This window comes from Staurois parvus, unplaced genomic scaffold, assembly GCF_062004578.1.
Source record: "Staurois parvus isolate SC_StPar_1 unplaced genomic scaffold, SC_StPar_1.0 ptg001057l, whole genome shotgun sequence".
NCBI lineage: Eukaryota > Metazoa > Chordata > Amphibia > Anura > Ranidae > Staurois > Staurois parvus.
In genome coordinates, this window is record NW_028318853.1 from 1 (window position 1) to 12242 (window position 12242).

The window sequence follows — 12242 nt, forward strand, 5'->3', positions numbered from 1 at the left end:
TACCTGTTCAACGACTCAAAAATATTCAACCCGTTGGATCAGTACTACAGCAAGGTGATTAGTATCAGCCAAAGAATAACACAGCACCAGCACTTGAGCAGCCTTTCCGTGCAGGTTCCCCTTCAGCTACGTGGAGATAGAAGACAAAACTCACTAGTATGGTCCTTGGTTTTGTAGAATACAATCACCTCTCAGTCACATTTCTGCCCTCCCCCACAGAACATACCTCTCCATATATCTCTCCTCCCCTGCAGAACATACTCCGCCTCTCCTTTACATTTCTCCACCCCTGCAGAACATACTCCACCTCTCCTTTACATTTCTCCTCCCCCACAGAACATACCTCTCCATATATCTCTCCTCCCCTGCAGAACATACTCCGCCTCTCCTTTACATTTCTCCTCCTACATCACAAAACAAACTCGCTTCTCCACATTTCTCTCCTCCCCCTGCAGCACATACTTCCCATTTTTTTACATTTCTCTCTTACGCACAGAACCTATCCACCTTTCCTTAACATTTCTCTCTTCCCCACATAACACACTCCCCTGTCCTTCACATTTTCCCCCTACCCCACAGAACATACCTTGCCACATTTCTCCCCTACCCTACAGGATATACTCCCTTCTCCTTTAACATTTCTCCCCTCCCCTGTGGAACATTCTGCGCTATGCTGCGGAACATACTGCTCATCACATTTCTCCACTCCCCCGCGGAACATACTCCCCTCTCCATCATATTTCTTCTCTCACCCATACACCATATTCCCTTCTCTGTCACATTTGTCCCCTCCCCCGCAGAACATACGCCCCTCTCCTTTACATTTCTCCCCTTCCCACAGCACATACTCGCCTCTTCTTCACATTTCTCCCCTTCCCGCAGCACATACTCGCCTCTTCTTCACATTTCTGCACTACCCTAAAAAACATACTCGCACTTGCCTCTCAACATTACTCTCCACCCTGCAGGACATACTCAAGCTCTTCACAATTCCACCCCCCTTCCCAGAACATGTTCACCTCTCTGATACATTTTTTTTTCTCTCTCCTCCGCAAAATATACTCAACTCTCCTTCATATTTCTTCCTTCCTCCACAAAACATACCACCCTTTCATATCTCTACCCTCCCTGAAAAGCATACTCACCTCTTTCATATTCTTTCTCCTTCCCCCGCAGAACATTCTAAATGCTCCTTCACATTTCTTAAGACCACAGGTGAACTGCGCTTAAAAATCTGGCATACAAACCATACACTTCTAACATGCATACTAAAACAAAACAGGGCGCACTCTCTTCGTGCATTACCATGGTGAAACACGATTATTTGAAAGCATAAAAAGGCATACTCACAAACCAAATGGGGATAAAAACAGAGATAAAGAGTCTGTGATGACGGTCCAAAGTGACGGTAGATCCTTGGTGAGGTAAGCTAACGCGTTTCAGGAGACGTACTCTCTTCTTCAGAGCTAAAGTGTAGGCCTACCATTCCTGCATTTATGTGTTAGCCTACCTCACCAAGGGTCTACCGTCACTTTGGACCGTCATCACGGACTCTAGCTCTGTTTTTGTCCCTTTTGGCTTGTGAGAATGCATTTTTATGCTTTCAAATAAACTCGTGTTTCACCATGGTAATGCACGAAGAGAGTGTGCACAGTTTTGCTTTTGTTCACCAGTATCAAGATTTCCCAATCTTCTAAGGGCTGCACCTCAATGAATGACAGTTACAGTAATCCCAGTCAGCATGAAGATTTGAGCGCTGGTTTCGTTTGTTCATTTGGATCGCTTATGCATACTAAAATGCATATCAAGGACTTGGAAAAATTACCCTCAAAGGGAGAAGGTCAAACAAAATCAGACTTTTTAATACTGCCTGTAAACCTTTTTTTTGCGATTCCCTTCACTTCCTGACAAATTCTAAATGTACAGAAATGTAAATTTCCTTCTCTCTGTTTGCCAGTGGGAGCAATGGAAACCGACAGACGTTCTAAGCCCCACACAGTCCATTTTGACTGGATTGGGCTTTACCTTTAGCAAGTCTGTGCAGCTCTGGACAGGACTGAACAATAAAGACTGCTGGATTTGGAAGGAAGGTATTTCTCCACATCAGTTGCACTCTAGAAGCTGCCTGTATGGCCTCTCAGACTGCTGGATTTAGAAGGAAGGTAAAGTATTTCTCCACATCGTTGTACTCTAGAGGGTGCCTGTATAGGCCTCTCAGACTGCTGGATTTAGAAGGAAAGTAAGTATTTCTCCACATCGGTTGCACTCTAGAGGGTGCCTGTATAGGCCTCTCAGACTGCTGGATTTAGAAGGAAAGTAAGTATTTCTCCCTATCGGTTGCACTCTAGACAGTGCCTGTATGGCCTCTCAGACTGCTGGATTTAGAAGGAAGGTAAGTATTTCTCCACATCGGTTGCACTCTAGAGGGTGCAATTTGTATCAGTACAGTTGCCCTTCGAAGGTCATCTTGAGTGCCCCATCTTGCCTCCTACCACCTCTCTTATGGTTCCACAACTAAGACAGGTGGATTGACTTACAGAGAAGTGGGAAACGAGAGTTTGCAGATCTTATTAGTCACCCCAACATACTTTTGCTCTCAACTCAGTCCTATGTATTTTCCACACTTCAATCGCTCGGTCAAATCTTGAACCTCCTCCAATGGGTCAGTAGTTGCCAAATGGTAAAGAAAACAAAAAAAGAGACTGTTCTCAGTCACATAGTCAACAATGCCGCCGGTGAATCTGCAGCCTCGCCGCTAGATAAACAAATTGCAGGCACAGTCAAGGAAACTATCATTACTGCAACACAATGTCATTTCTCCTTCCCCGCATGCACCCAAACTGAACCCATTTCTGCCCTGGGGTCCGCTAAATCATTTCTAATAATTAGGAACAGAAGTTCGACAGAACACAAGCTCCGATTCTTAACGGGCTCCGCTGCCAAGCTATTAAAGTCTTCAGAGCTCGGCAGGTTTTAATAAACAAGCTGAACAGAGGGACTGTTCTGAAACTGAGCTCTGGGTCCTCTTTTGTCTGAAATCCAAAGTCCTCTAATCATTGCTTGTTTTATTGTGAGCAAGTGTTACATAAATCACCACATGTCTGGTCATGCAGACGGGTATTGCACGAATTCCGTCTCCTAACAACGTATCCAGCACTGGAAAATAAAACAATGGTATAAGACCAGTGAAAATGACTCGATTCTGCTTGATTGGCTATACCCAGAAGTAGCCCAGGAGTGGCCACCCAACTACTCACTTACTTTGGCGATAAAACCAATCAAAACTGTCAGAACTGGTCAAGATAGTTGCATCCATGCAATTGGACATACAGATGATTCTGAGCTGATTATTATTGATTTCTGAAATATACTGGTTTCACCAACTTCAAAACAAAAAAATGGCTGAAGCTGGGATGCAATAAAAGCCAAGCAGGTTAAATCACAGAAGTTATTGAGCCCCTTCAATACCGGGCACTTTTACCCCCCTTCCTGCCCAGGCCAATTCTCAGCTTTTAGCACCGTTGCACTTTAACCACCTCCCATCCGACCATTCTATATAAACGGCCGGACGGTGGCAGTGCAGGGTCGGGTGGCCATTTATAAACGGCCTCCCCACCCCCTGCTTGTGCGCGCTCACTGGGAGCACACAGCACCGCGATCCGGTGCCCGATGTATTCTCCGGACACAGTGGAACACCGATCGTCTGTGTGAGGTCCCGATCATGTGATTGGCCAATCAGTGGTCACATGCAGAGTAGTAAGCAAGATGTCACTTCTGACATCATTGCTTACTACGTGTGAAATCTGTGAATGATCACAGAGATCACATGGTACAGGGCTATTCACAACAGCCTTGTACCATGTGACAAGCTGTGACCAATCACAGCTCACACAGTAGTTCTCAATGGCTGCAAGAATGCAGCCAGAGAGAAGGAGAAATGATTGCTTTTACATCCTTTATGGGTGTAAAAGCAATCAATGTAAAAATAAAAATCTTCATCACCCCCCACAAGTAGTAGTGTGTCACCATGGTGACACTGTACTGCTAGGGTGACAGTATGTAAACAAAAAAAAAATAAAAACACACAAATAAAAAAATAAAATAAAAATGTTTAAAAAAATGTTTAAAAATTATAATTTTTGGATATAAACTAATTTGGTTTTTTTTTGTTTTTTTTAAATAAAAAGATAAACGGAATAAATTGTGGCCAAGATTTATGATGAAATATTATTTATTTGCAAAATTATATAAGAAAAACACTTTTTGGACTTTTTCATCTACATTGCAAAAAAATAAAAATCCCAGTGGTGAATAAAAACCACCAAAACAAAGCTTTATCGGTCTCAAAAAAATGCTAAAAAATTCATATGGGTACAGTGTTGCATGACTGCGCAATTGTCATTCAAAGCGTGATAGCGCTGAAAGCTGGCCTGGACAGGAAGGGGTAAAAGTGTCCGGACTGGAAGTGGTTAAGAATTGCACGGTCATGCAGCACTGTACCCAAACTAAATTGTTATTTTGTTTAAAAGGCTAAAGCTTTCTTTTGGTGGTATTTAACCACTGGGGTGTTTATTTTTTTGCTATGTAAATAAAAAAAAGAGCAAACATTTTGAAGGAAAAAAAAATGTTTTTCTTTGTTTCGGTTATAAAAATTTGCAGATAAATTGTTCTTCAAAAATGTACGCCAAAATGTATTCTGCTATATTTCTGTGGTGAAAAAAACCCAAATCAGTGTTTATTATTTTAGTCTGTAGGAAAGTTATAGTCTCCACAAAATATGGTATATATCTGAAAATCAATCAATCCTGATGTAGTGATGGCCGATCTCATTTGCTGAGGCACAAAAAATGCCAGGACAGTACAGAGATCCCCAAATTACCCCTTTTTGGAAAGTAGGCAGTCCAAAAATTATTTTTTTTTTTTTAATGCACTGTGACCAGAGCAATATACTGTTACCATAGTAACATTGTACTACTCTGGGAAAGTGATCACTATTTTTTTATACAGATTATGATTGCTTATAGCAATGAATCTCATTGCTATAAGCAAGGATTTTACTGAATGAAATCAATTCATTCGTTTTTGAGTTTTTGGTTTTTTTTGATTAGCTGTGATTGGCCATAGCTAATCACATGGCACACATGGGCTGTGATTGGCCCGGTCTGTACCATGAGATCACTGTGATCAATCACAGCTAGCGACACAATTGTACACAATGGATGGCACGAAAGGAAGCCATCCATTGTTTACAATTGTCATGTAACCTGCTGTGATTGGTCACACAGGTCAAATGGTACCGGCAGCAGGCCAGTACACTGATCAGCCATCGGCCGTGTCCAATGGACACGGCCGGTGACAGAGTACGCCACATCACAGACCCACAATTGCCATATGTCGTCCACCTGGATTGACGAAAGTCCTGTCTGGCCGTCATTTTGCTACAAGCTGTGTGGAACTGGCTCAAAGATAAATCCACCTTTAAAAAATAATAATAATAATAATAATAATAATAAATGCACATCTTTTTGCAGGTGAAAGAAAATGTACAATATTTTTTTTTTTTTTTTTTACTTGGAACCTAGAAAGCATTGCACTTGCAGTCAGCAGATCGCTGGTGCCATGCAGGACTCCTGCAGACTTGTCCGTGTAATTGTCTGCTCGTACCTCGAATGGGCAAGCAGATAAACTATGATAGGAAGATGCAATCCAAAAACAAACAAACGAAACCAGCGCTCAAATCTTCATGCAGACTAGAAGGAATTCAGAATGCCAACCGGGGAGGTGCAGCCCTTCAAAGATCGGGAAATCTGGATACTGATGAACAAAAGCAAACAAGGGCGCACTCTCATCATGCATTACCTTGGAATACCACGTGTTTATTGTGTAATCAAATAGATATATACTCACAAACCAAAGGAGAATAAAAGCAGAATAAGTAGTCCGCAATGGCAGAGCTCTGAAGAAGGGGGTTCGTCTCCCGAAACGTGTCAGCTTATCCCTAATTAGGGCACAGCATTGTATTGACTGCCATTGCGGACTACTTATTCTGCTTTTATTCTCCTTTGGTTTGTGAGTATATATCTATTTGATTACACAATAAACACGTGGTGTACCACAGCAATGCACGATGAGAGTGCGCCCTTGTCTGCTTTTGATAGGAAGAATGAATGAACTACCAGAGCGCTCTACAGTGCCATGGTAGTTCATTTGAGAACCACAAGCAGACAGCCACAAAGGCTGTCGGTACTTGTAGTTTTCCCATTCACAGAACTCTGTGAATGAATGACGGGGCTGGGTTATTAAAAACACTGACAGCTAGTGGGGGAGCATATCCCCTGCTAGCTGTCACTAGATGCAGTAGAGCAGGCAGCGGCCCTGGGAGTGGCAACTGTTCCACTCTAAAAACAAGTGGAATATGTAACATGTTCCCAAAGATGAACTTGTCCATCCAAAGTTGATATTAGAGGCTGCAGAACTGAACCACTTGACAATCCCTACAGGGCTGTTATAAAAGGAAAAGCTGGAAGCACCAAAAATTCAGGAATTACGGTAAGGGGTCTGGCTGATGGAGCATATAAGAAGCAAGGGCTGACTCAGTCCACCAGGCTAGATCTAAAACCAAAATACTACTTTTGGGGGGTGTGATTCCTTATAGTAGTTCTAAACCCAACTACTAAAGCTTTAACAAGTTAATGTCACTTCATAACAGCTTTCAAAATACCGAAAACAAATTATGGAGTGGCAATTGTCTCCAAATTGTAGTCCTGCATGGCCATCCTGTCACTTGTACCCCTGGTGGAGACTGCAAGTGGCCGTGACAACACAAGCACTGTGCACAGCTTCTTGCTGCCAGACCAGGCTGTCAGTGACAACTCCGATCCCCAATGATAGTCAGGGTCCAAATGGGAGCAGTTCTCAATCCTTGTCATCACTATTCACCACCACTATGACCGTAATCACACTCAGGCTGGAGGCTACATTGACAAAGAAAACTTTTTATTTGCAGACGGCACCTCAGCCTGAAGATGGTACTGTTCATCGGTATTAAACTCAAAAACAAAAATTATTATTATTATTACTACTTTGAGTTTATATAGCGCCAAAGGGTTTGCTCAGCGCTGTACAATAGAGGGGGGGGGCAATACATGGCACAGTACAACAACAACAAACAACGTACGAGGGGTAAGAGGGCCCTACTCTTTCGAGCTTACAATCTAGGAGGGAGGGGGTAAAGGTACAGTAGGAAGTGGCTGAGGGGAATGAGGGGTGGGGAGGAAAGAGGGAGAATGGCCGTTAGGTGAGGGTGGGGTAGGCTTCCCTGAAGAGATGGGTTTTGAGGGAGCGCCTGAATGTGAAGAGGGAAGGCGACAGTCTGATGGATTGGGGCAGTGAGTTCCAGAGGATGGGGGAGGACCTGGAGAAGTCCTGCAGTCGTGCATGGGAGGAGGAGACCAGGGAGCAGGATAGAAGGAGGTCCTGTGAGGAGCGAAGGGTACGGGTAGGGCGGTACTTGGGGATCAGGTTGGTGAGGTAGTCAGGGGCAGTGTTGTGATTGGCTTTGTAGGTCAGGGTTAGGAGTTTAAATTTGATGCGTTGGGCAATCGGGAGCCAGTGGAGGGAGAGGCAGAGGGGGGTGGCAGAGGTGGAGTGGGTGGTGAGGTGGATGAGTCTAGCCGCTGAGTTCAGGATGGTCTGGAGCGGGGAGAGCCTGCACTTGGGTAGGCCGGTGAGAAGAGAATTGCAGTAGTCAAGCCGTGAGATGATGGAGTGTACTAGAAGTTTGGTGGTGTCTGGGGTGAGGAAGGTACGTATCTTGGCAATGTTGCGAAGATAGAGCCTGCATGTGTTTGTGAGTGATTTGACATGAGGTTGGAAGGAGAGGTTCGAGTCAAGAATGTCGCCAAGGACTTTGGCTTGCGGGGTGGGAATGATAGTGGAGTTGTTGGTGATGATGGATAGGATGGGGGGGGGGGGTGTTGGCAGGGGGAAAGACGAGGAGCTCGGTTTTGGAGAGGTTGAGCTTGAGGAAATGTAGCGACATCCAGTCTGAGATGTCGTTTAGGAGGTGAGTGATGCGGGCGGAGATAGTGGGAGTGAGGAGAGGGGTGGATAGGTAGATTTGGGTGTCGTCAGCGTAGAGGTGATAGTTGAAGCCGTGAGAGTGTATGAGTTTGCCCAGGGAGGAGGTGTAGATGGAGAAGAGAAGGGGTCCAAGGACACAGCCTTGGGGGACCCCGACAGAGAGGGGGAGGGAGGGGGAGGTGGCACCATTGTAGGTGACACTGAAGGAGCGTCGGGATAGGTAGGATGAGAACCAAGAGAGAGCAGTATCTCTGATGCCAAGGGAGAGTAGTTTATTAAGGAGGAGGGGGTGGTCAACTGTGTCGAAGGCCGCAGAGAGGTCCAGGAGAAGGAGGACAGAGTAGTCGCCCTTGGCTTTGGCGTTTAGTAGGTCGTTAGTGATTTTGAGGAGGGCGGTTTCAGTGGAGTGTAGGGGATGGAAGCCAGACTGTAGTGGGTCAAGGAGGTTATTGTCTGTAAGGTGGGAGCTTAGGCGATCGTAGACTATGCGCTCAAGGAGCTTGGAGGTGAGAGGCAGCAGGGAGATGGGTCTGAGGTTGTTGGGGTCCGCGGGATCCAGGGAGGGCTTTTAGAGGATGGGGGTGATGTGCGCGTGCTTTAGGGGGGAGGGGAATGCGCCAGTAGAGAGGGAGAGATTGAAGATATGGGTGAGGGAGCGGATGAGGGAGGCGGGGGGTAAAAATGTAATATATTGCAGCTTACCAATCCTCAGATTTGAGGGCTGCATTAGTTTTCTTTTTTTAGGCCTTCCTGTACCTGTATTAGAGTTCCTACACTAGAGTGTTTGAAGGAATCTTTGGACAGCAGCATTGCTCATCTCAGAAAAGAAGGGGGTGTTGGATGTACTAGCAGATTTAGATACACTAACAAACTGAAGCCAAACACCAGTTCACACTTTTATAGCAGTTACAGCAACAAGGTTTTTGGGGGATAAACAAAAGAAGCTGACCATTGTAAGCACCCTTGTCAATCGTAAATACCCTGTTTCCCCGAAAATAGGACCTACCCCAAAATAAGACCTAGTACTGTTTTGGGAATTGCTGAATTATAAGAGCTACCCTGAAAATAAGACCTAGTTGTGATCAGCTGTTCCACCACCTCTGGCACTGGCCCTATGTACACCAATATCTACTGTCTCTTATAAACACAGAAGAGTGGCTTTTGTGTTTCCAAGTGACAATCCTCTTGTAAGTAACAGCACCATCCGCTGCCACAGAACCCCCCTACCTCTGTACTCACTGTTGGACAGGGAAGGAACAGATATCTGAGGGGGCAGTGTGTTTAGGGGTGGGGCGGGGGGCGGGGCATCTCATCCTGCAGCCTAATGCATGGAAGCCAATGCCCCAGGGGTGATCACTGGCCAGTGAGGAAGAGGCGGAGTGGTGAGTGCGGTTGGTGCACTGTGTGGGAAGATAGGACCCGAAGCTCACTTCTGCATCCCCTGCAACTCACTTCTGCACTCTGTCTGTGGCTCATCTCTGCACCTTGTTTGAAACTCACCCGTCAATTCAGCTCTGCAACACCTGACTGCAGCTTGCAACTGTCATCTGTCATCAGCCAGCCCTCTCTATAGTAACCCTCATCCACAACTGCCTGCAGCTCACCTCTGCACCCCTTGTCCACACCTGTACATTAAAAAAATAAGACCTACCCCGAAAATAAGACCTAGTGTGTTTTTTTGAGCCAAAAAAAATATAAGACAGTGTCTTATTTCGGGGAAACACGGTAGTTTGTTTCAACCCTCTAACAGTTACATTTGCAGAACGGCTTGTTCTGTTCAAAAAACTAACTGACTGGACGGATCACCACGTGAAAATAAGGGAAAGAAAACCAAAAAAAAAGAAACGTAATGGAGCCAACACATCTAAAAATTGATAAGCTGCAATATAATACCATATTTGCCGGCGTATAAGACGACTTTTTACCCCTTAAAAATCTTCTCAAAAGTCGGGGGTCGTCTTATACGCCGGTATACGGCATACTGACACTTTTTAGGGGGGCGGCGGCGGCCAATGGAAGGGACACTAAGTACAGGGGTGGGCAGCGGCTGTTTCTTACCTGGTTCCGGTCCCACGACGATCCGGTCCAGGAAGCGCGGCTGCGCCTTCAGTTCAGTCACTGGATGTTCGTGCGGCTGCTCGGCTCCGCCTCCTCACCAGTGATTGGCCGCCAGAACTTTAGCTCAGGAAAGGCACACAGGCGGCCAATCACCGGCGAGGGGGTGGAGCCGAGCGGCCCCGCGAAAATCGAGTGCAGGACCAGCAGGTAAGTGGTCAGTGTAGAGGTGCTGCTGCAACCACATATGCTGGCTGCAGCAGCACCATACGAGAACAGGGTCAGCAAGTGTCAGTGGGAGGAATAGTGCCCCATCATTGGTGTCACTGATACCAATGATGGGGCACTATTCCTCCCACTGACACAACGATGGGGCACTATTCCTCCCACTGACACCAACGATGGGACACTATTCCTCCCCCCCACTGACACCAATGATGGGGCACTATTCCTCCCCCCCACTGACACCAACGATGGGGCACTATTCTCCCCCCCACTGACATCAACGATGGGGCACTATTCCCCCTCCCCCACTGACACCAATGATGGGGCACTATTCCACCCCCCACTGACACCAATGATGGGACACCATTCCTCCCACTGACACCAATGTTGGGACACCATTCCTCCCACTGACACCAATGTTGGGACACCATTCCTCCCACTGACACCAATGATGGGGCACTATTCCCCCCACTGATACCAATGATGGGGCACTATTCCCCCCACTGATACTAATGATGGGGCACTATTCCTGCCACTGATACCAATGATGGGGCACTATTCCCCCCACTGATACTAATGATGGGGCACTATTCCTGCCACTAATGCCAATGATGGGGCACTATTCCTGCCACTAATGCCAATGATGGGGCACTATTCCTGCCACTGATACCAATGATGGGGCACTATTCCTGCCACTGATACCAATGATGGGGCACTATTCCTGCCACTGATACCAATGATGGGGCACTATTCCTCCCACTGATACCAATGATGGGGCACTATTCCTGCCACTGATACCAATGATGGGGCACTATTCCTGCCACTGATACCAATGATGGGGCACTATTCCTCCCACTGGTGTGCATTGGAAGAGGGGTAGTCTTATACGGCGAGTATAGCTCAAACACTAAATTTTAGCAGGAAAAGTAGGGGGGTCGTCTTATACGCCGGCAAATACGGTATGTTCTTTTGGGATTAATACTGCTTTGATACTGTATTGTTAGACACAATTACAGTATTTAAAAATTAATTGTTTTTTTTGCTTGTAGATTTGTCAGACTACAATAACAGAGCAAGGTTTTAGTTAAACAATTTTTAAAACCTTATATGTCCTTTAAAATTATGTAAAAAAGGTATTTGGGTACGCAAATTGGAGTTCAAATAAGTTAACCAATGTTGTTATACTTGGACTGGGCTACTGGTCACAAAATTGTTAAGCAACAATCTTCATAACTTGACTCCAAAATGTTATTTATTCAGGAGAACTGGCAATGGAGAGGTTAATAATCACAAACAGCACTTTCTGGCTCACTTGTTTCCTCCATAAAATAATGTGTTTGTAATTTGAAAGAGACTTGTGCCTTTAATGTTTCCTATTAGGAAAAGTCCCTCAGAATATGCCTGTAAGGGGATTGGAACCCAGATCACCAAAAGGGTCAACACTTGCTGGGGCCACCAGGACAGGCCTCCTTCCGGCCCTCCATTTCCTTTGGTAGGAACAGCGAAATATGTGGCCAGCTCAACATGAGAGGCATCCACAAGAGCGACTGGATGTGAGGGGAAAATTGGAGCCGGTGCTCGGCGTATATTGTTCTGAACGTGACCTAACCAGATCCAGATGAGGAAACGGCCTGTGCGATGGACAGTTCCAAGTCCTGGGCTGTAAAGCCACTGTGCGCCACTGAGGCTGTGTTGTGACATTTTAAGGGAGGTCACCAAAGGAAGGAACACATTTTATAACATTATATAAAACTTAGAACATTTTACAACTTAATGTTATTAAAACCGCATTTCCATTTAATTCTGCAGCTTCTAGGATTTTCTTAAACTATTCCAAGTTTTTCTTTCCTATGCTTGTGGAAACATTACCGTTGTCATGG